The sequence below is a fragment of the Gallus gallus genome, chromosome 2 (genome assembly GCF_016699485.2).
Source record: "Gallus gallus isolate bGalGal1 chromosome 2, bGalGal1.mat.broiler.GRCg7b, whole genome shotgun sequence".
Classification (NCBI taxonomy): domain Eukaryota; kingdom Metazoa; phylum Chordata; class Aves; order Galliformes; family Phasianidae; genus Gallus; species Gallus gallus.
The window spans coordinates 25,703,556-25,727,450 of record NC_052533.1 but is presented as its reverse complement, the minus strand read 5'-3'; the positions used below and the strand labels follow the sequence as shown (position 1 = coordinate 25,727,450).

Below are 23,895 nucleotides of genomic sequence, written 5' to 3'. Positions count from 1 at the left end.
CACTCAAGCCAGACCTCCACCTGGACACATAGATGTTGACAGCAACCCTCTGGCTATGACCAACCAATCAATTCTTTATCTACCTAATATTCCAGCATTCAAATCCATCTCTCTCTAATTTAGAGAAAAGTATGGGACCTGAGATTCTGATTGCCAACATTAGAATAGTACATATATGCTTTTCCTGGCTGCTTTCTCTCTACAGACTGTCTCATACTTGTAATTCAAAGCGTTCTTACCTTCACAGCATCTATAAGTCAAACTTTATGACTGTTTAGACCGTTGTTGAGCCTCTGACATTGCATTTATTGTGAGGAGTCACTGCCCATGGATGAGAATCACTCTTGCTTCTCTACTTTCTCCCCCCTTTTCAACCTTTGCTTTAGATTTTGTTTTATAACTTTATACTAGGGGAAAATATTAGATCAGAAATACTTGTGTAATAAGCATGTAATCTGAAGAACAGCTGAGCAGGTCCTGAGGAAACATTATGGTTATTGAGAAGTATTCAGGGAAGCAGTTGTTGCACTGGAGGGCATGCCCAGGAGTTCCAAAAAAAAGGGCACACCGCATTCCTTCTTTTTCTGATTGTCTATTAGAAAGAATTTTCCACTTCTTTTTATTTTCCCTCCTTTATTTTTCCTTTCTCTCTCTCTCTTTTTTTTTTTTTTTCCCTATTTCTTTTCTCATTAACTTCAGAGTTAAGTATACCATCAGATATGGAACCAAAAATAATTGCGTCCACACTTAAGTCAGTCTCAATATCTTCTGTGCAACAATTGAATCCTTGGTAATCTAATCCAAAATAGTAGGACTGACAATCCAGATTTATTTTGACCCCAATCTATTTTCTATGTTATATCTCATTTTAGTAGTTGTCTTCAATAGAGAATCTATTTGTTCTGCAATGACAATCTTTTTTTTTTTTTCTGAAATTGATTTCACAGTATTAAGTGTTATCCATGATTATCACAGAATATATGTAAAAACTTGGATATTGTGTTTTACTTACAATGCAAAATCAGTAAGTATATAGAATTGTCTGATCTCTATATTAGACAACCTTACAAAATCCACAAGGACAATAACAATGAAAAGGACATGGGACAATGGAAGAACTTTTATCCCAGTTCTGTGTATAATAGGCTTTCCTGAAAATCCAGGATCAAAGTTTCTTCATATAACAGGACAATCTGGTCATTTTCTAAGAATAGAGAGGTGGCAGCTACACATTCAAAGTATATTTTGGAAAAAGCTTAAATAGTTCTACAGTGGGATGATTTTTGTGTTCTGCTAAAGAAATGCAACTTCAAAGACTGCTCTGAAAGTAATGCCTCCTATTTTATTATGTTGGCCCATGACATGAGAGGTAGATGTTGATGGTAAGGCAGCAGAGGTTGAACTTCCCACAATGTTCTGTAACATTTTTGACTAGTAAGGTTGTGGAATCTCCTTCTCTGTAGATGTTCAAGACCTGCCTGGATGCATACCTGTGCAACCTGGTCTAGGGAGACTGCTTTGTCAGGGGGTTGAACTAGATGATCTCTAGGTCCCTTCCAGCCCCTACAATTCTGTGATTCCGTGAATTTATGGCTGTGTGACAGATGGCAGCAGAGGGACATCCTAACAAAGTGGTGTCTGACATAGAAGTATGTATAAAGCAAAGGTATGTCATTGATTTCCTTCATATGGAAAAAATGACACCCACTGGCATTCATCAATGTTTGCTGAATGTTTCTGGACACCAAACAGTGGATATGAGTACAGTGAGGCAGTAGGTGGTGCATTTTAGCAGTGGTAACAGAGGCAGTGAGTCATCACCACTGATGCAGATTTTTACAAGTATGGCATGCAGGCTCTTGTTCATAGCTGGTGGAAATGCATAGCTACTGGTGGTGACTATGTTGAAGAATACTGTTGTGTAGCTGAGCGTTCCCTCTATCAAATAGCGTTATTGTGCTCTTTCTTGTAGTTTCCATGGAAACAAATAGGCGGCATTACTTTCAGAGCAAGCTGTTTACAGTTGCTGCGGAAAGACCTATTTTAGTAGGACAGAAATTACTGTTAATGAATTAAGAAATTGTTTTAATTAGTATATAATTTATTCAGACTTTGAAGAGAGAGAGCTGGTGAATATGTCTAAGTAAAATATGGGGTTAGGCTTCTGTTTCTCTATGTCTTAGAAACTGTTTTAGAATGACAGAATAAGGTTATACATCCATGATGACATTTGTCTTTGTCACAAGTGGACATGAATTAGAATTTAGCCTTACACATGAACACAATCAACAGAACTGACATGTTTCTATTCCTCTCCTATTCAAGAACAGAAATCACCCAAACCTAAAAATTTTTACCCCAGTTCCAGCTTTCATTTTTGCTCATTTATCTGTCACATAATTCTGACCTTTCATTTTTTTCAGACACTTGTTTTTAATGCAACACTCTATGAATACAGGTTATATCCTTGAAAAAGAGTCTTCCTTTACACTGTCAGTCTGCATGTGCTCCATAAAACAATTTTATCTCTTTGTTTCTCTGCAGCCTTCCACTACTCCCCACAAATGGATCTTATACACTCAACAAATGCATTTCAATTAATATTTTGGGCAAGTAAATTCTTGTGGTAGACCTTTACTGTGGTTGACTTAATGGAATCAATAGTTTTTTTAAATCACTTGCATAATGTCTTAATCAGTGATAATGAATGAAGAAATATATAAAAAATTCTTTTATATACAGTTTGATTAGAGAGCTACAACACCTTTACCTATTACTTTTGTAATTTTTTTTAGCATTTATTTAGTTTTCTTTGTTCTATCACTATTATTTTGAATAAACAGGTATAAATTGAAGATTTATGGGATTCTTCTTTCTTACTGCACTGCGATACAGATTTTTTTTTTTTTTTTAAGTCAAGGGTTATTTTTCCATAGTAATTTTTTGTGTTTCAACTTGAATTTTGTTGTCAGTTGCATAGTTTTTTTTTTTTTGTGTGTGTGTGTGTGTGTGTGTGTGTGTGTGTGTGTGTGTGTGTGTTTCTTTCTTTTCCCCACAGTTCTGAATTTAAATCAACCTGTCACTTTAGGGTTAATAGACTGGTACTTTGAAATTCTAATCTGAAAGAAGAATAGTATACTAGTAAAACTACTAAACAGCTGGATACCTTCAAGCATTCAGTCCACAACAGCAATCAAAAATGACACGAGATAGATTACAAGCTTGAAAAAGAAGTGCTGACCTTTAAATAGGTAAAACACCAATGCAGTTCTAGCTATTGAACAGCACTGCAGTGATGTATTTCAAAAAATATTTTTGGAAATGCCAAGCACTCAATCATTATTGTCTAAGTACTTTACAGAAAAGTCAATAGAACTGTTAGAAAAATAAACTGAAAAATTAACTTGTTTAATATTCATCTAGCTCTTCTTTGAATGTTAATTTCTGTGCCTCCCCTCATTTTTTTCCAGCCATACCTTCTGAGCTTTTTTTTTTTTACTATCTCAGCATTGTTTTAGACAGTTATCTTTCTCATCAAAGTAATCTTGTCTTCCTGTCACATGAGCATTTGACTTTCCCTTCTTGTTGCACCACAGATGTTTCTGCACATAGATTTCTGACAATACTGGAAAAAAAAAAAAAAAAAAGTGAGTTTGTTTTTCACGCAATTCAGTTTTATAAACGTCTCAACTAACAAATTAACATCAATGTTGGATCATTTTTTCAGCATTCTATGTTTGCTCTCATAGCTCTTTCCAGTTCAGAACATTACGTATATAAAGATAAATTTATTATTACTATAATTATTATATATAATATTATACAAATATAATAATAATTATTATTATTTAACTGGGCTCATTCTCTTTCATTTTCAAAGAGAAATGTCTGGACTGTAAAGGAAGCAATAATGCAGTAGTGGTTGTATAGACACAGTAGCATAATTCCTTTCTGTTTTGGACTTGTTTGTGTCTGCAACTTTATTGCTTTTCCAGAACATTTCAAATGTGTTTTGGATCGGTATTTTAATTTCTGAACATTCAAAATTATAGAAGCAAAAAGGATTGACTGTATTAAAATTGTTATAATCAAAGCTTTGAGCCTCAGGGATGGCTTAGTAACTGAGAATTTTCAAGGAGATGTAAATTGGCCAGGGATATCGTATAAATAACAAAAACTGTAATGAATACATGTACTTAGCAAAGCCCTACTCATTTATCCTTCAAATCTCTAGAGTATAGTATTTTCTGTATAATTTCTGTTGCTGGAAGGTTAAGAAAAAAAGTTACATTACTGCACAATATTTTTTCATGCTTTCAGAACATGACAGGGAAGGGAAGGGAAGGGAAGGGAAGGGAAGGGAAGGGAAGCACAACTTTTATGAATGGGAAAGGGAAAAAGAACTCAGGAGCTAGTTGGAAATTGGAAATTCCTCAAGCTGTTTTCTTCAGAAGAGAACTTCAGCAGGAAAACAACAACAACAACAACCACCACCACCAAGCAAAACCAAAATGAATCAAATAAAACTAAACCAAAATAGATGAAAACAAACCCTTCTTTACCGTTTCTTCCTGCTATAAAGCAATTACTTTGCACCTCCCATCAGGAACGTCAGCAGACACTAATTAACCCTCCAGAGCTGATTTTGACTGAAATTCAGTAAACTTTTAAAATTATTGTCAGGTGGTCTTCATTTAGAGCTGTTATACTTCATATAAACATTTACTGATAAATTGAGTCAGTCAATTGAAATATTTCTTTGTAATAACATCATTTATATCTTGTTCCATTTTATTTCATATTTTATCATGTAGATATTACAAAGGAAGAGAAAAAAGACCATATGTGGTTTGGTAAATGTGTTTCTATCCATTTCAAATATAGTAGGAAGCTAAATTGTAACACTGTTCCTTTCAAATGTGGGAATAAAGAGATCAGTCATCTTATGAAGTGGCTACGTTTACATTTTTAGGAGCATCATTCACCACTAAATATATATTATATATAATATATACAATATATTATATTATATATTCCATTTTATTATATATTTTTATATGTTTATATATTATATTTAAATATATATACAATATAATATAATTATGTATAATTATATATACAATATATAGTAGAAACGGCTAAATTGGCTTTTATGCAGTAGTATTGTTGGCTTGGTACAAGTACATATCAGAAAACAGCATGTTTCTCCTGTTTATTAGCAAAATAAATTAAATCTTCAACCAAGATACTTTTGCTGTTCTTCTTTGATTGAAACATTAAATTCAGAGAACTTAAAATTTCAGGATTCAAGATAATATACATTGTAAACATACATACTGACTGATTTGAAATGAAACTTCCTATCATAATCTGTTCTTATCTCAGAAGACATTAGTAATTTTGACACTGGTCATAAAAATAGCAGCCTGTGTATTTATTTATTTATTTATTATTATTTGTATGTGTACAAATAATTAATACACTCTGAGATATCAGTAGTCTTCTAAATATTCCTAAAATGCATTTCAAAGATTAGACAAGACTATAATTTTTAAATTGTTAGATTTTCTATCTTCTATTAATAAATATATATAAATATACTTAAATTTATTCTGGGAAATACAGCATATTATGAAAGGAATTTTCCTGCAGTAGTCTGTCGTTTCTTTGCACTAAAAAAACAAATTGTAATATACGTATATGGGTCTTTCATCACAGAAATATTATACAGTTTTATTATGCGCTGTTGCCCAAAATTTTTCTAGAAGAAATCCATACTATCCATTACTAAAAGTAATGGAAAACATTTCTGAGGTAATTTCTGATAGGAGTGTATCTTTACAGGTGAGTATTTTGTGGCTGTTAGTATCTTCCAAGTTTTTTTCCTCTATTTCATATTGTGAGAGTATATCTGTTTATGAGATTTATCTCACCTCCCAATGGACTCCATGAAAAATATTGTAAGGATCAACATCTACGTGGGTATAGTATGATGCTCCTGAGATATAGATGCATGCAGCATAGGTGTATTCTCTAATCATGTAAAGATATTATGAAAATATGAACCTTGGTTAAGTCAGCAGACTGCTAATAATATTCTTCAGTCAACCAGATGTACGGTTGTTTTTCAAACAGGAATGCAATGGGAAATTGCTCTTGTTTTGTAGTTGCTCTTGAAACCATCTCCTCAAAAATTTAGTTCAAACCCATATCACTTTGGGACTTAGACAAATCTAACATCCAAATCTAATGTTTGCCATATCTTCAGGAAACATTGAACGTAATTATTTGGTGTCTTTGAATAATCTGTATAACATCTTATTAACACTCATACATTACCATGAGTCTGTAAATAATATAATGTGAATAATATTTTTTAAGGCTTTCAGGATAGTGTTTCTTCCAAACATTTTAGGAAATTATGCTCTTTGTCTTATGTTGTCATTTTGAACATGTAAGACAAATGAATTTTATATATATATGTAATAATGTGATTATATAAAAACAATGAAATGAACTTAAAATAATGCATAGTCTCAATAAAATTCCTCAACAAAGCAATGTGATCATTCTGTTTCTGTGATTATCTGCTTTTTCTCTTCAGTATTTGGTTCACTCACAGCAATGGTGAATTTGAAGGGGAACTTATGGAGGTTAAGGCATATATAGTTGCTTGGAAAACTGCAAGGAGATTTCAAGTTGTTAGACAGGAATACAGTAGAAAATCAAGTCTGGCAAAATTTGAAATAGATCATCTTCAAATACTAATATTGGGACAACAACAACAAAAAAAGAAAGTGGATGTAGTGTGCAGTGAAATGAGATCCCACAAAAGGCAAGAGAACTGTGAAAAAGGTATAAGGACAAAAGCAAATATTAAAAGAAATCAGAAAAGGAAGTTATGATAAATTAAGTGGAAGACAAAAAGGGGGTGGTCAAATAGTTACGTTGTGAATCCAGTCTAACCAAATGGCATTTGGGAGCAAGAAATGTGGCTCAGATTATATTAGTTGTCATAACTAAAGATTATGCCAAGATTAAAGTTTTGATAGGAAAAGAAGAGACAAGTATGGGGAATCAAGGAAGTGCAAAAAGGCAGAAATGAATAACAATGAGCTCAGTTTTTGCATGTTATGATTAAGAAGCTTATGAAGACATCAGTGGACTAGTGAAAGATGTCCTTATAGGGAAAAGAAATATAATGAGGGAATACATGTAGCAACTGTAAAGATAAATTGATTGTTAAGAAAAGAGGATTGGCAATGACTCATCATTTTGTACACTGCGAGAAAGGGGAAGAAGGAACTTCATACTGTTTTGCAGTCATAAGACTCCTTATGCTTTTCTGAGGTAAGTCACTGTAATTGCCTAAGTTTTCCTGAATTTCTATAACTTTCAGAGGTGCATTGATCATTGGTCCAAAGTTGTAGTGGAAATGCTAAGTCAGGGCTTAAACTAGTGATTGAGCACCTGGTAGAAAGGCAGGGCCAACTCAGGGGAGGTCAGCTGCATGCAGTGCACCTGAGTGACCAGAATGAGTGGAGCCAGGATCCACCCCTTCCAAGACCTCATTTAAGGGTTGAGAGGAGAGGCAAATATATCTCATCTGGAGATTCCTGACTACCTGAGGATCTTACAGGTCTTCTGAAGGTAAGCTATTTGTTTGGTTTTTATCTTCCTCTTTAGTTTCTGAGCCTACTGCTGTTGTGTCTGAGTGGATCCTTGCTCATAGTGGTCTGGGATCTTGCTGCTCTGCTTACTTGATGTGCTTTCTATCTCATTGCAGAGGTTATGTCTCTTCTTTATGAGAGATGACTAATGAATTTACATACTAAATTCTATAGAGCTTTACTTGTCAATATGAAAGCATTTCATAACTAATCAATAAACTGTATTATGTCTGTATCTAAGTCTATCTAACTATCTTAGGGTCAGTAGCCTAACGTGCTTTTTGACCTCACTGAGCACATAAGTGCTATAGCATCTCACTTTTATATAGCTACTATTAAAAGAATCAAATCCTATTCATGTATTTTCTCTCCTGCAAGAGCAGTAACAAGTGGTTTTCACCAGTCAGCAGCAGCGCACTGTTTATCCTGTAAAGTTAACTAAGTTGGATAAATATTTTTGGGAATGGGGGAGTTAAGTCACTGTGTGTTATCCCCCCTCTAGATGCAGAATAGAATAGGAACAGAAAGGCACTTCTCCCACACCTGATCTGGGTGGATTGTATGAGAAAAAAAATAACACTCAAACAATAATCAAGAGAGATAGTTAAACAAAAGTGCATGCATATTTTCTTTTAATTAAAACTTTCTCCAGAAGTGTTTGATTTTTATTTACAAAAAAGTGAACAGGAAGCTTTCTTTCAAAGAACATCAGTCAACTCTTTCTCATGCAGTCTTAGAAAAGCCATTGGTACAGATACGTACCACTGAATTACCAATGAGTAAGTTTGCTTTGAAGACATAAATGAAACTTGGATAATTAATGTTTTTCCTTTCAAGAAAAAAATCTAATTTCTTGAAGTGAAGATGTTACAAAGTTTCTGTAATAATTTCATCTTAAAAGGAACAGAAGGAAAGGTCTGTAAGGAAAAAGCATCTCATTTGTAATCTCTTACACATTCAGTATTTAAACTGTACCATCTGCATTGTTTATGTATCTTCTGTGTAGTCACTTGAGATATTTAGACTGCTCAGAGTAAACTACCCACCATGGTCCAAACTCTCATAAAAATCAAAACTAGAAGAACCCCACTTACCGATGGTAATTTACTCTAAAAGTGAATCAGGGTAAAAGCTAGAGCTATGTGTTGCTGGATTATTAATTTTTTTTTTTTTGTGTGTGTGTGTGTGTGTTCTGCAAGGGTTCTAAGAGGTTTATAGATCTTTCTTGCTGTTTGGTGCCTAAAAAGTCAAAACACAAGGTGAAATTTCATCGCTTCAGATCAAAGGATGTTTGTCATCTGTGATGAACTAAAATACTAAAATGTGTTCAGATTACTTTCAAAAATCAAGCCTTCCAATTTCTAATTTGTGTTAGTCATTCAAATATATTATATTACTCAAATATTTTTTTCTTATTTTTTTTCCTTGTAAAGAGAAAAACAACAGGAAAAAAGAAAGTAATATAAAAAGAGATCAAGAAAATGAGAACTACTACTGGGAAACTTAAAGCTGATACATTTTGATTTGTGCTTCTATCAAAACAATTTGAAAAGCTTAAATGGCTGAACATTTGCTTTGCTATAGAATTTAAAAATGCTAGTAAGGCCTCAGTCTTGAAGTAGAATTAAGTTCCATCTATGAAAATTCTCATTTATGAATGGACTGTAAGAAGTTTATATACAAAAATTTCCCTAAAAGAAACTAGGTAGGGAAGACAAAGGCAAAAAAAAAAAAAAAGGGGGGGGAAAATCAAGATGCAAGTATTGTTTTTGATAGGAAAATTAAGGTAAAGATTTTTCAAAAATATTTAAGAGGTCATGAAACTATAGTGAGTCAGAGGTATTGTCAGAATGGCAGTGTCTGTACGCAGCTGGAATCTGCCAGCTCACACCGTTATAAAAATACCGTGGTTAATCCATATCTAACTATATTTTTAGTAATAAAAAGTTTTGCCCCTTCTAGGAACTAAATTATACAAAATTTCTTAAAAAAAAAAAAAAAGGGGGGGGGGGGGGGGGGCAGGGGGAAGGGAAGGAAAATCAATTTCTGAAACAGCCCTCTGATCTGATGGAGTGATGCAGGAGATTCCAGTCTGGGAACACACAAACACCTGTGCATGGATTTCTTTCAAAAAAGATTTGTAGTGATATCCCCTGGATCGTTAAATTTTTTTTACCAATGAATTAAATTCACAGTTTAGCAATAAAACATTAGATGTCTCAGTATGGCTTCTTTTTGAAAAATATCTGCTTCCTTGCTATTAATTTCTTGTTATTCTTACAGAATTTTTCTCTGGAGGGTTAATTAGTGTCTGCTCAAGTTCCTGATGGGAGATGCAAAATAAATGCTTTATAGCACCATAGGGGGAAATGTTCAGATTTTACGTGACTACAGAAAAGCAGCCCAAAATAAGCTTGACCCTATAAATGGATGGTGGCAATAGCATTATGCTGTTTTCATGCAGAAACTTTATCTTTAGAACAAAAATTGCTCTGACAGTGGGCAATTGTCTACACTACTATGGTTTTATTCCTGGAGTGTTTGAAATACTGGACATAGAAACATAAGACTGGAGACTGATTGTTTATATTTCAAGCAATGATATAACCTTTTATGTCAACAGAGAGCTCTCAAGGTGTATCAAATCAAGGTATATCAGAAGACCCAAAATATGCATAACTAATAATAAGGTTCTTTAAATACATTTCCAGTGTAGAAAGATTTGAATAAATCCTGCCATCTGTCCTCAAATTAATCTCAAAGAGCCCACTAGGCAGTTAATCCTCCACCTTGATCTTACTTACCTGTAGACTCCTATGTATATTAAAATTGAGAAGATTATAAAACTAACATGGATGCCAGCTTCAGCTCTATGGAGATAACACCCAGCTTTATTTTCCCACTATCTGCAGACAGCACCCTTATCCAGCTCTGGGGGCTCTTCAGCAGGTTTAATATCTAAATGAAAATGACCTTTCTAATTAATGACTTAATCCAGGCTAGGTGAAAGGAGTTACGGTGTGCCTAGGAAATCCCTTTTGAAGGCTGTACCTCAGTAATGTTCTCATCAGGGAGAGACTGACTGAATTTCACCAGAATATTTAGAAAGAGAATTATAAGGAAAAAATCCAAGACAATAACTCTCAATAGTTAGGTGACTAGATGCTCAAGAGAGAGATTGCTTAGCACTCATTTTGAGTTCTGCTTAAATCAAAATAGGGGTACAGTGTGGTTCTTTCATAAATCAGACATGTTGTGTAGCAATCAAGGTTTCTGGTAGTTTGAAATTATGTCCTAAGCTGTCTTTTTCTGCAGTTAGATGTTATCCAGAATCAAAAAAAAAACCCCTTCTGTCCTACCAGTGCTGACAATGTTTGAAAGAAGTTTTATTTCTTTGTATGAATACATGCATGCATGTATTTAAAGTACTGCTCCCTTCTGTGGTCTTCACTCTCACAGTATGCACGAAAGCTTGCTTAAAAGCAACAATAACGCTCTTCTCTGCATATCATTAATAAATACACCTGAATTAAATGAAGAATCTGAACTCCCCAAACTGGTGCTCACTAAGCATCAGTTTGTAGCACAGGCTCAAGTTCCAGACTGAATAAGTTGGCAGCTATGAACACAGTTATGCTTCCAGTGAACATCCTGGAATGCCATGGCATAGGAAGATACTGTGATCATGTACAGCAGAATAGATTTTATGCCTGTGTACAGTTGTTATCAAGCACTGGTGAAATGAGATACCCGTTAAATTGTCAGCTCTAATTCCTGAAATACAAAATCCCTGTTCTATGCCCTTTTATCTCAAGGGGTTACTGGTATCAATATTATCTACAACACAAGTAGTGTTACTGGTGTAATCCTTATGGTTAAAGAGGCAGGTTTACAACTTCTCCCAATACGTAAGAGACTACAAATCATCTTTTTAGACAAAGATTAAAATCTGATTAGAGAGAAAGGATTTACAATGCCTTTTAAGAGGAGGTTTAAACAATTTATCACTTGTTTTTTCCATGGCATGCTACAAGAATGAGTGTTTTCTTCTGTATCACAGTGTCAGAGAATAATGTAAATACATAGACTGATATTGCCATAACCATGAAAGTATTGATAAGCAAATATTTGTAGTAGAAGGCAGAGAAGTAATCATTTACTTTCTATTACTCGTTCATGAATTCATAATGTGTTTTTCAATTAATATTTAATGTGCTTGATGTGGGTTTTTTTGTATGTGTGCTGTTGTTAATATCCTGATTAACTTTCTCCCCCCTCTAAACATTTCCTAAGATGAGAATGCCTGACTAAATTCAATGCAAGTTCTCTCTCAAGAATACCTTTGAAGTATATTAGACTTCAATATTGTCAGGCAATTCTGTACCAAACTTTAAGTTTATTCTTCCATTTTATTAGGCATTCAACACTTCCATTTCTATGAATATGGAAGACTTGAAATACTATGTCCAAGAAGTTTTCTGAATATTAATATATTTTCATTGCTGGAAAATATAAAATGCTATAATATTTACTTAATTTCACTATTCTTCTAGAAGTGTTTACTAAGCATATACAGCTGATTTAGACAAAAAGAATGAAACAAGTTACAATGTTCTTATGTCCTTGTATTTAGTATATCTACAAGCTGTGTACAAGGTAAATAACTGTGCTAGAAAACAAATAAATTGTAAAAAAAAAAATGAGTTACACTAGCTTTTGTTTTGTTCATGTCTTAATTCATGGGTATAACAGTTCTTAATCTACATGAAAGCCTTTTAAATCTGTTTGCCCTGGAGATGTTTTCTTAGCATATCTAATTTTGTGAAGGGTGATACAACTGTTGTGAGACAGTTAAGTTAACAATCAAAAAGTGACACTTTTCAGGTGAGGACTTACTCCTAATCAACTTGTTGTTCTTTTACAGATTTGGAACTGTCCTGACTAAACTTCTACCACTGAACCATAGAAAAGTTTCATTTGAAAGAGATCTTTAAAAAATAACCTAACCTAATCCACTGGTTGGCTATACTTTGGCTAGTGTTCAAAGTGACCAAAACATGAAGAAAGGTTGTCTGCACACAGACATTAGTTCCAGTGTATCCTTTGACAGCACTCAACACCCAAGAGTCTCAAAAGATGAAAATGCACAAAACCCTAGAATTATTTGGTTTGGAAGGTACCTTAAAGATCAGCCAGTTTCAACCCTTCTGCAATGGACAGGGTTACCATCAACTAGATTAGTGTGGAATAATTGCTAGAGGTGAGTTGGAAATTAAGGTGTACTTTTTCAGTAGAAATTAAAGTACAGATTTTTCCCAGGAATACAAAAACAGCACAGTGGCATGGAGATTGAGGCCAAGATCTGTGGTTTATAGTAGTTCCCTAGGCAACCTCAGGTGTTGGCAGCAACAGGATAATTTGGTGTACTGACTCTTAAGAGGAACAATGCTGGGATGGGAACTTGGTGATACCAAGGTACTGATAAGCTGCTTACTGGCCACTCCAGGCTGAAAATCTGTCATTTTTTTTGGTGGAATGCTGTCCTTTGGATTAACTTTGCTCATGACAACGCCAAAACACACCTCTATCCCAAAAGCTACTCACTCCCTATGTGCAACCATCCCTCACTGAGCACCTGGGGGTCCTGATGGATGACAAACTTAACATGAGCCAGCAGTGTGCTCTTGCAGCTAAGAAAGCAAATGGTATCCTGGGCTCCATCAGAAGAGGGGTGGCCAGCAGTGACAGGGAGGTGATTGTCCCTCTCTACTCTGCTCTTGTGAGGCCTCATCCGGAGTACTGTGTCCAGGTATGGTGCCCCCAGTGCAAGAAAGACAGAGAGTTGTTGCAGAGGGTCCAGAAGAGGGCCACAAAGATGATCAGGGGGCTGGAGCACCTCCCCTACGAAGACAGGCTGAGGGAGCTGGGCTTATTCAGCCTGGAGAAGAGAAGGCTGCAGGGTGACCTCATTGCAGCCTTCCAGTACCTGAAGGGAGCCTATAAACAGGAAGGGAGTAAACTCTTTGAAAGGGTAGATAACAGCAGGACAAAGGGTAAAGGTTTTAAGTTGAAAGAGGGAAGATTTAGATTGGATGTTAGGAGGAAGTTCTTTACCAGGAGAGTGGTGAGGTGCTGGAACAGGCTGCCCAGAGAGGTTGTGGATGCCCCATCCCTGGGGGTGTTCAAGGCCAGGTTGAATGGGGCCCTGGACAACATGGTCTAGAAAATGTGGAGGTTGGTGACCCTGCCTGGCATGGGGGTTGGAGATTCATGATTCTTGAGGTCCCTTCCAACCCAGGCCATTCTGTGATTCTGTGATGTGCTCTGTATTTATTTATTTATTTTTTAGCCTATGCCTTTAAAAGTTGAGAGATTTTTACACCATGCAGAACAAAGGTATGTAATGACTAGGGAATCAAGCTCCATTTGTGAATCAGTAATTGTTATATTTCATATACTGAATGCAATTGGTCTTTCAGCTCCAAACTGGGCATTGTTCAGGATGTTGTCATTTAACGTGATAGGTTTACTTAGGGCCCCATCCAAAATAGCCTCAGACACTTCCAGGGAGGGGGCATCCACAGCTTCTCTGTGCAGCCTGTGCCAGTGCCTCACAACCCCCTGAGTAAAGAATGTCTCCTTATATCTAGTTTAAATTTAACTTATTTCAGTTGAAAACCATTGCCTCTTGTCACTACAGAACACAATAAAAGTTCTTCCTCAGTCTTTATTATGAGCTGCTTTATAAATAATGTCTCCTTGGGCTTGTTCAGACTGGAGAAGAAAATACTCCAAATTCCTCAGATTTTCTTCATAGATAGATGCTACAGCCCTCTGATCACTTGTGGCCCTCCTCCAGATCCTCTCTAACAGGTCCGCATCTTCCTTGTCCTGGGCACTCTAAAATTGTATTCAAAATGAATGTACATATATGAGACATGTTTGCAGATAATTTCTTACTGTTTAAAAGCTGTTTAAGTAATTTTCTGAGCAGCTGCTGTAAGCTACATTTACTACTTTTTTTTTTGTCTTTGCATCTGTAGTTTTCATTAGTGAAGTCTGACAAACCTTCTGTTCCCCAAATCTGTTCCATTTTCTTGGATGCTAGGCATCTTTTTGACTCTCCATTGACCACAAAGAAGATGGAGACATCTGAAAAGACAAAATATTTAATTTCAGATTACCAGTGCTTAATATATCACCCAAAGTATTGTGTGAAATTACCTACTTTTAAAGGAAAGGTATTGTCTCATGTTTCCGGACCAAAAAAAAAGACTAGCACAAAGATACCCTAGCTGCTTAAAACTTACAGATGTTACAGTCCAATGTACTGTTCCTAATTGTTTTTTTTTTTAAAAAAAAAGATGGTAGCTTTCATTATTTATAGAAAAAAACCTTGATTTCTAATATATATCAGATTAATTATAAAGGGTAGCAGGCAACTCAGGTAATATAAAGCTCTGGGACAACTTAACAAATGATAATCACAGGAAGGAACACATCTAGGTTGGCTTCTTTGACATAAGTATATTTAGTACAAAAACTATCCTATCCATATTTTTGTTATCACTTTAAATTTGCACAGTGTTTCACTACTTAAGATAGATTATTTAAATAATATTGTCTTGAAACCAAGGTCATCTAAATTCCTCCAGAATATTTTAATCATAGAGTAGTCATTCTATTTTCTTAATAAATTTCAATAATATTCACTACCAGTAATTATGATCAACATTACATTTTGTCATCTTATTCTAAAGCATGGGCCCAGAAGGCATAGGTTAGGATAATGAAAAAGCAAAACTTAAATAATCTATTTTGTCTGTGGCTTCATGCATAATGTAAATTATAACTGGGAATGGTTAGTAAAATTAAGTAAATGACAACTTCTATATTTCTCATTAGTTTTTATTGTAGTTGTAATTAAAAAAAAAAATACTAATTTTTGGGTTCACAGTTAATTGCAGATATAGAATTAAACACTGTTTCCTACATATCAACCTTTATTCTAGTGAACCTTCACTCCAGATCACCAAAAATGTCCCCTAAACCTGAAGCACTCAGCAGTTCACCGATCAGGATAAAGATATGCTTGGTTGTGAGGCAAAATTTTGACACCAGAAAAAGCAATAGCAAGTAAAAGTTAATGTAATATCTGCTTTGTCTTATCATCATTTCAACAGGTGTTACTTATAAAGCATGAAACAAAAAATTCAGTTCCACATGGCTTTATATCTGGTATTTTACAAGTACGTATTTCTGAATTTCACCTATACAAATAATTTTGTGACCTTTCTATTTCCTACAACTAAATTATTGTGAGCTCATTAGATTATGGAAATCAGTAATATGTAGGCAGAAACAGGCACTGATATCCAAAGCACATGAGTAAAGGGGAACATAAAATCTCATATTTATATATTCCTTTGATAAGGACATCCACTAATTTAGTTATTTTAGTAAGAGGAATTTAGTAGATGCCATTAAAAGTTTAAGTTACAGATGTTGGACCCACTCTTTTTGTATACATTGCATAAACTTCAGGAAGACAGCTGTACCAGTGGTTAGAAGAAATGGGTGCTATCTTGGACAACAGACAGGAAAGAAAATGTTTCTGTATTTTCTACTGAATAAAAATTCTGAGACTTTACATCTTCTCAGAGATAAAGCATGATAGGATAATAATGTATGAGGAATTTATTGTCTTTACAGAAAGTGCTAAATATTCACTGAAAATGATCTGTCAGGATTAAAAAAAAAAAAAGTCTTGTTTTTTTTTTCCAAGATCCAATTTCAATATTTTATGGGGGATTACTTCAGTTACATGTTTTGAATTAATTCTTACAAAAAAAAAAAAAAATAATAATAAAAAAAAACATTGTTATGAATAGGCATAGCAAGAAAATAAAACTTCAATCTTGTGGGAGTTTTTCGTATTTTGGAGATAATTTTTGGTCTGAACTGGAATGAAATCTACATTTAGAATTATACAAGAAGTCTTTTAAATTAGGAAAAAACATCAGTTCATGACCTAGCTAATACTTGTTCAGAGACCTGAGTCCATGCAACTATATCTTTATATGTTTTGCTTATTAATTTGATTCCAAATTCAAAAAAAAAAGAAGTCTTTGTGACTAAGCATGTTCACTTTCAAGAATATGTCCCTTGAAAATTCTCCACAAAACTGCCACCTGTGTGGAACACTGATTTCTCTTATTATCTCACCTGCCTGTCTGTTCTTCTCGTGCGTTGCTCTTTGGTACTCCTGGGGGAGAGAGGAGCCCATGCAATTCTCTGTCTGAACAGCAGAAGAGAGTGAGATAAACTCCTACCCCATTCAAAAATCTACTTCCACATGATGTCACTTGGTATGGAATATCCCTTTAATATCCCAATTTAAGTCAGCTGTTCTGACTCTGTCCCCTCTCAGCCCTTTGTTAGTATGAGCTAAGAAGTTGGAATGGCCTTGGCTCTGTACAATGCTGCTTAGTGTTAACTATACACATCAGTATGTTATCAACATTGTTTTTCTCCTAGGACCAATGCAAAGCATCATACCAGATACTCTGAAGAAAAAAAAATCATCCCAGCTGAAACTAAGGTCGAGGGTTATGTTAATGTCAACAATAATTGGCACATACTCCCAGCTTCTCTCAGAGATGCATGAACTTTTTAAGAAAGTTGGAGCTTCTGTTAAAAGTGAATCTGAAATCTTACCTACCACCAAGGTGAAAGGAGGCATATCTATTAGACAGAACATAACATAGTTTGTAGCTGGTAAAACTTGTTTTGAAAATCATTTGCTTAAAAACTGCGGTCAAGCTTCTGTTGCTTTGCTTTTTCCCTTTAGCATCATCTTTGTTCTGTGCTTATAATCTCGGGGTATTATCACCCTTATGGATTATCCAATTTCTGTCAGCCTCCCACATACAGCAACTGGACAGGGAAATGACTCCATACCCCCCGGCTTGCTTTCTACAGGAAGGTGTGTGTCCTCAGTACTTATGGTCCTGCCTGAGGACGTGCACTGTTAGTAGCACTTAATTTTCTGCTTATTGATTGCATCGCTTATCACTGCAGGCATTGTTAAATATAGGAAGGTGTGGGCAGTTCTGGCTGTGTAGCCTGTTCCCCTCTTGCCCACCTCAAAAGCTATGAAAATACTGACATAGCATTGGGGGTAGTACTACAGACTTCTGGACTACCCTATTTCTGAATACAGCTATTGATAACTTTCTGAAGGAAGAATTTCTTTCCGTCATTTGTCTTAAACATCTCCCTGAAATTCAATTAAACCCAAAAGAAACAAGGAACCTCACAAGATAATAAATACATGAGCAGAAAATAAAACATAAAGTACAAAAAAATTATTTATTCAACTCATCCATATTTCTTCCAGCTATCTCTTTTTTTTTTTTTTTTAACATCAAAATTCTCCTAAGATTCTCATCACAGTAGTGCCTATATACCATAAATCCAGCTCTTTGCCGTCAATGGAGCCATGACAATATGTTTCATAGTTTTCTGTCAGTGAATCAAAGCTCTGCAGTACTAAAACTGTGCTTCAGAATAGGACAGCATAACACATTTACATAGTAAGTAGCTGGGAGTATTTTTTCAAGCTGTTTATTTCAACTACTTTAATTTTTCAACTTATCCTGATGTTTTATTAAAACAGTATACATTTTCCTGGCAAGCAGTGAAAAACTAGACTTCATAGCACAAAGATAGGAGATTCGCTTTAACTATGGTTAAAATGAATACAACCTAATGCTACTGCTGATGTTCTGAAAGAAGATTTACCATTATATACTGTAAGTATAAAAACAGTCCTGATGAGACTGCAGGAGTAAAGAATGCACATATCATCAAAACACCAATTTTATTCACTAAGTAAGAAGAAATTACTGCCAGAACTATGGGGAAGAGATAGCGAGATTAACTCAGCTGTAAAAAGAGAAACTTGAATTAAATTCAATAAAGCCAGTAGAGTTGATTCTGCCATCTGATAGATGCAAGATACTTTGCCACAAAATTCATATTGGAAAATCAGACTCTCAGCTTCCTATTAACAGAATTAAAAATAAAATAAAGTACCAAAAAAACAAACAACAAAAAAAAAACAAACAAACCACAAAACAAAAAACCCTATACCTATTGTGTTTCTTTAGCTACAAGTTGAGGGAATTTGTGGTCTTCTTTTTCTTATTCCACAAACACATCTTCAGAAAAGAAGAATAACAAGCCAAAAAACCTCAGAGACGTTTACATTGGGTTGTGATTCCTGGAGATTCTTGTATTCTCACTTTTCAAACTTCTTCCTTTGTGAATACTTTTCAAGGAAATAAAATTACAAACAATTTTGGCAACATTGATCAACCACTTAGGGGTAATACAGCAGCAAATTCCTAGGTGCTCCAGTAGTCTATGTGATGCTCTCTAGTTCTGATACTGGTGCCTATAAAATAAACTTGCACAGCTAGGATCTTTAGAAATGAGATGAGGAACAGTTAAGTGGAGTTCTGAATGAAAGAGAATTGGATTTATGCATCAGTGCCTTGCTAGAGAAACGGGGCAAAAGAGACTTCTGTCCATGGGTCTGAGCCAGGGATTTTCTACTAGCATTCAGATATTCTTTTGCATTGAAAAAAGCTTGAGAGAATTCAAGTCAACAAAGAACTCTGAGCATCTTAGCAGTACCGATATGTACTGATAGTAAGAAACAATTCTCCTCCTTTTGGTCCCAGACACTGAGTTCAGACCCCACTATGCACTCAAGAAGATAATGCAGTTACACAGGAATGAGCTGAAGGAGAGGCTCAGAGTAGCTTATGGTACATTGTGCATGACCAGCAGCAGAAACTGAGGTGACTATAAAGTTCAACAGTCTCTGAGGTGGTATCTGAGAGGAGAACTTGAATACTGTTGGAGACCTTACCATTTATACCATAAGAGTTGAACATAGTGCTCTAGTGTTGTCTCCTATGTTTAAAAATAAGTATCTGAAACTTCAGAAGCCAAGTGGATTGAAATAAAAGGGCAACAGTCCACAGTCTGATGAAAACTGCAAAATGGAACAGCTCCTGATAGACACAAGACAACATTCTTTTCCTCCAGAAGAGAATGGCTGCCCTGGAACCATCTCTGGCCAGTGATGTCCTTGAAATGGGTCCAAATGCCACCTGCAGAGTGCAAGTTAGCAAGAACCAACATGTAGCTTGGGAGCCTGCTCACAATTAAATGGTAGTAACAATCACATAGTGAAACTCAAGCCCGTGCTCTAACCCTCTGTAGTTCACGGAATATATAACAGAGAGAAACTCCTGGGGCTTGTGATAGAATGGTTTATTTTATCTGAAGGGCACCTGGGCACTACACTGATATACAGCAACATAAAACCACAGAGAAGTAAAATGCAGAGTGTTGTAAGCTCTCATACATCTCACAGGGCTGGATAGGGTGGGATGGATCAAAGACACCTTAATTCCACATCATTATGTATAGGCAGTTTTTTTTCTTATGTCTTCTTTTGTCTTGGTGGACTTCTGCATTGTAGGTAGATTTTACTTTAAATCCCTGCCAACATTCATACCATCAAAGATGAAAAAATCACACCACTATCAAATAGATGTGCTGGGCAATGTTGACAATCCTAACTAACTGATCAGCCACAGCTGAAAGGCTTATAAAATGGCAAGCAAAAAAAAAGTAACCATACAGCAGGCACTTCAGCATCGTAAGAGTCTGAATGTTTTCTCCTGAGAAAACAGAACAGTGGTGAGTATTCAAGTTCTGCTATGTCTGATATGGTGGGAATGAGCCCTGAGAATAAGGTACTGTATGGAGCTTGTAGTTGGAGAAATGTGAAAAGAAACCAGCACGCTACGGCCTTCTCCTCATCCTGGAAGGGTAAGGTGTTCTGTGTGTGGGCATTGAGGTGACATTAAATTCACCTCTGTCCAATGGCACCAAAGGTGGGAAAGGAGGCAGGCAAGTGGAAGAACAGGGGCCTGGTTGGATGAGGCTTAGAGCAAAGTGGTCTAGTGGAAAGTGTCTCTCTGCCCATACCAAGAGAGTTGGAACTAAATAATCATTAGATTCCTTTGCAACTGAAACACTCTTATGATTCTGAAATCTTCAGGCACTTTTTCATCACTGTTACCTGATAAAGATATTAATATTTAATGCTACATTAATACTTACAAGTTATTTGGCTTCCCCCTCCCCCCCCCCCCCCCCCCCCCAAAATTAACCCAGAAGAAATCCAGAGTAGTTGTAGGTACCCTTTTATGACTCAGTTTTCCCCATCAAAATTGATGTGAAATTGTCATTTGTGATGAATGAGGCTGAAGACTCTCCTGTCCTAGTCAGTTCCCTATAAAATGGAAACCTGAGGAAAGCACAAAGAAACTGTGAAATTAGCTTACACAGCTTTTCCAGAAGCACTAGTAAGGGCTAAAGACTATATATATACGCACATAGATACATATACATATGTTATATATATATGTATGTGTATGTGGAAATATAGAGATCCCCAAAAAAGTTTTCTCTTTGCTTCAAGTTGTAGATGAAAGTTGCAGTTTGTTTTTCTTCAATGAGCTGATTCATCCTGATGGATAGAGCTGTGCTTTATCTCCCTTTCTCTGAATTCTGGCTGCACAAAATGCCACATGCCTATTACTAAACATAATGTTGTGCTAGTCAGGGAGGACACACATTAGAGAGAAAGACAGAGAGATCACAGGGCTCAGTTTAGAAATCTGGCTTCCTTTGCAATCCTCCTTTCATCTCCTCTTCTTATGTTTCTGTTTTTCCTCCGTCCTGTTTCTGCAATGAATGATGATGAAAGAACATTCTGTGTAACTCTTAGCAATCTTTTTTTCCAAGATAATTTCCTCATGTACCAAACAAAAACCCCAACACTTTAAGTAGATGGTGGGTCAGATTTACCAATTACCAATGAACAATTTGGTATGTACATAATTACCCAAGAGAGACAGATATTTCACCACATATACACTGAAAGTATCTCTATAGTAATCATGCATATGGATGTCCCCATAAGAAGGAGAAAAAAGATTTCACAGAAATTAATTTTAATTAATTTGTGTTGTTAAAGTTGAAGGAGCTAGTTGGTAGAATTTGTATCCAAGAAAAGCTCTTGAGTTTGATTGATAACTGTATGGGGAACTGAAATCTACAGATTTAGAAGCAATCGGTTGTCTTCCATTTCTTATTGTTTGTTTGGATTTGATTTCTTTTACTAAGTATGGTAATAAGCTTTAAGGACTGAAGAGCACACATAACAGTCAAAAAGGCAGTAAAGGTAGCATTTTTAAAAAGAAGTACTGAATAAAAAGCATCAAGCATTCACAGAGGAAATATATGAAATCTTCATAAAGTGTAAATTTTAACCAAAATAAAATAAACTTGTAATTTGAAATACATGTTTTCCGGGGAATTGCATGTGAATATTCACGGGCTATTAATGTACAGTATTTTGTTATTTGACGGTAAGGTATCAGAATCACTCTGAAAGTAATGGCTCCTATTTTATTATCTTGGACTATGACATGAGAGGTGGATTGTTGGTCGTATGACAGTAGAAGTTTCCCACAAATATGCTGTAACATTTTGTTGCGGTGTAAAGATGGCAGCAGAGAGGTATTCTGACAGAATAGCGTCTGTCATGGAAGTGTGGATGTAGTAAAGATGTGAAACTGAATTTCTCAGTGAGGAAAAATATGGTGCCCATTGATATTCATCAATATTTGCTGAATGTTTATGGAGACCAAACAGTGGATGTGGGGACGATGATGTGGTGGGTGATGCATTTCAGCAGTGGTGGCAGTGACAGTGTGTCGCCTCCGCTGGTGCAGATTTTTATGGGTGTTGTATACAGTCTCTTGTTCACTGTTGGTGAAAATGCATGGCTAATGGTGATGACTATGTTAAATATTGTTCTGTAGCTGAGAATTTGCCTTATCAAATAGTGCTCTTGTCCTCTTTGTATCTGTTGTAGTTTCCATGAAAACCAATAGGAGGCATTATTTTCTGAGTAACCTATTTATTATCAGATATTACAGATTGAAGAGGGATATTCCTGCTACCAGTTGATTTTGTAATCAGTACTCTTTATGATACAAGCCAAGAATCTGTTTGAGGAATAAGGAATCACTGTTCATCTTGGCTACAACAACCTTTTCATCCAATGTAGTGCATAGACCACTTTTCATACTACAGTAAATTTGATAAGGTTAATATAAAATGGAATTACAGTAAAAGTGACATTTTCACAATGAGCCACGCTTATTTTAGTCCCTTACAGTGATACCAAAGCAGCATATTCTTCCTTTCAGTTTTAAGGTTCCACTTTTTTTTTATAAAGATTGGGATTTTTTATTTTTTAAAGTAATGAGGATTACAACTACAGTAACTGATAAAGTTTTTAAATTCTAATTTCTGTATGTTTGACTGCTTCAGAAATCTGAAATACTTTACCTTTTCAGAAAAGCACAAGTATACGTATATGAAAACAGCATATGTAGTGAGGTATATTTTACTGTTTTGTGCATGAAGGGGCCAGGTTCTTTTCAGTAGCACCCAGTGGCAGGACAAGGGACAATGGGCACAAACTGGTGCATAGGAAGTTGCATACAAACATGAGGAAAAACTTCTAAAACCTGAGGATGACAGAGCACTGGTACAAGCTGCCCAGAGAGGTTGTGGGGTTTTCTCTGGAGACATTTATGATCACAGTCATTAGTGAAAATGGGAAATCAAGAACACATAAATTAGCAAAGTAAGTTTTATTGCTAATAATGTAAATATCTATTGGTTCTTCACTGTTGCTACTTCAGTATAAAACTATGTTCCTGATCACTGTAGTAGAATACATACATAGATTTTGCAACTGGTAAAACAATGCATTTGTTATGTATCTGCAGTCAGTATTACTACTCAACCACTGACTCATGCTGGAGAAAAGTATCTATTCTGCAACTCAAGTCTCATAAAAAGTAGAAATGACTAAATTCAAGGCGTTGATCAGATGAGCATGATAGTCCCAGTTGTGGGACTTTGTAATGACTTGCATTAATATTTGAATTATATAAAATATCACACTGAAAGCAACATGTAAGATCAATGGCCTTTGGAAGGCTGCGTCAAACCCTTTGTGTAAAGCTATCATTTTGTACACATATTTTAAGATATTTGTGCC

The 23,895-nt window shown here is 35.4% G+C and overlaps 1 long non-coding RNA gene across 1 annotated transcript in view; it reads right to left on the bottom strand.

The window, feature by feature from the left end:
- Positions 1–23,895, bottom strand: part of LOC112531979 — a 75,354-nt gene that overhangs the window by 30,671 nt on the left and 20,788 nt on the right. The window contains exon 2 of the long non-coding RNA XR_003074179.3: positions 14,739–14,822. This is a non-coding gene — a long non-coding RNA (uncharacterized LOC112531979). The remainder of the gene's footprint in view (positions 1–14,738; positions 14,823–23,895) is intronic.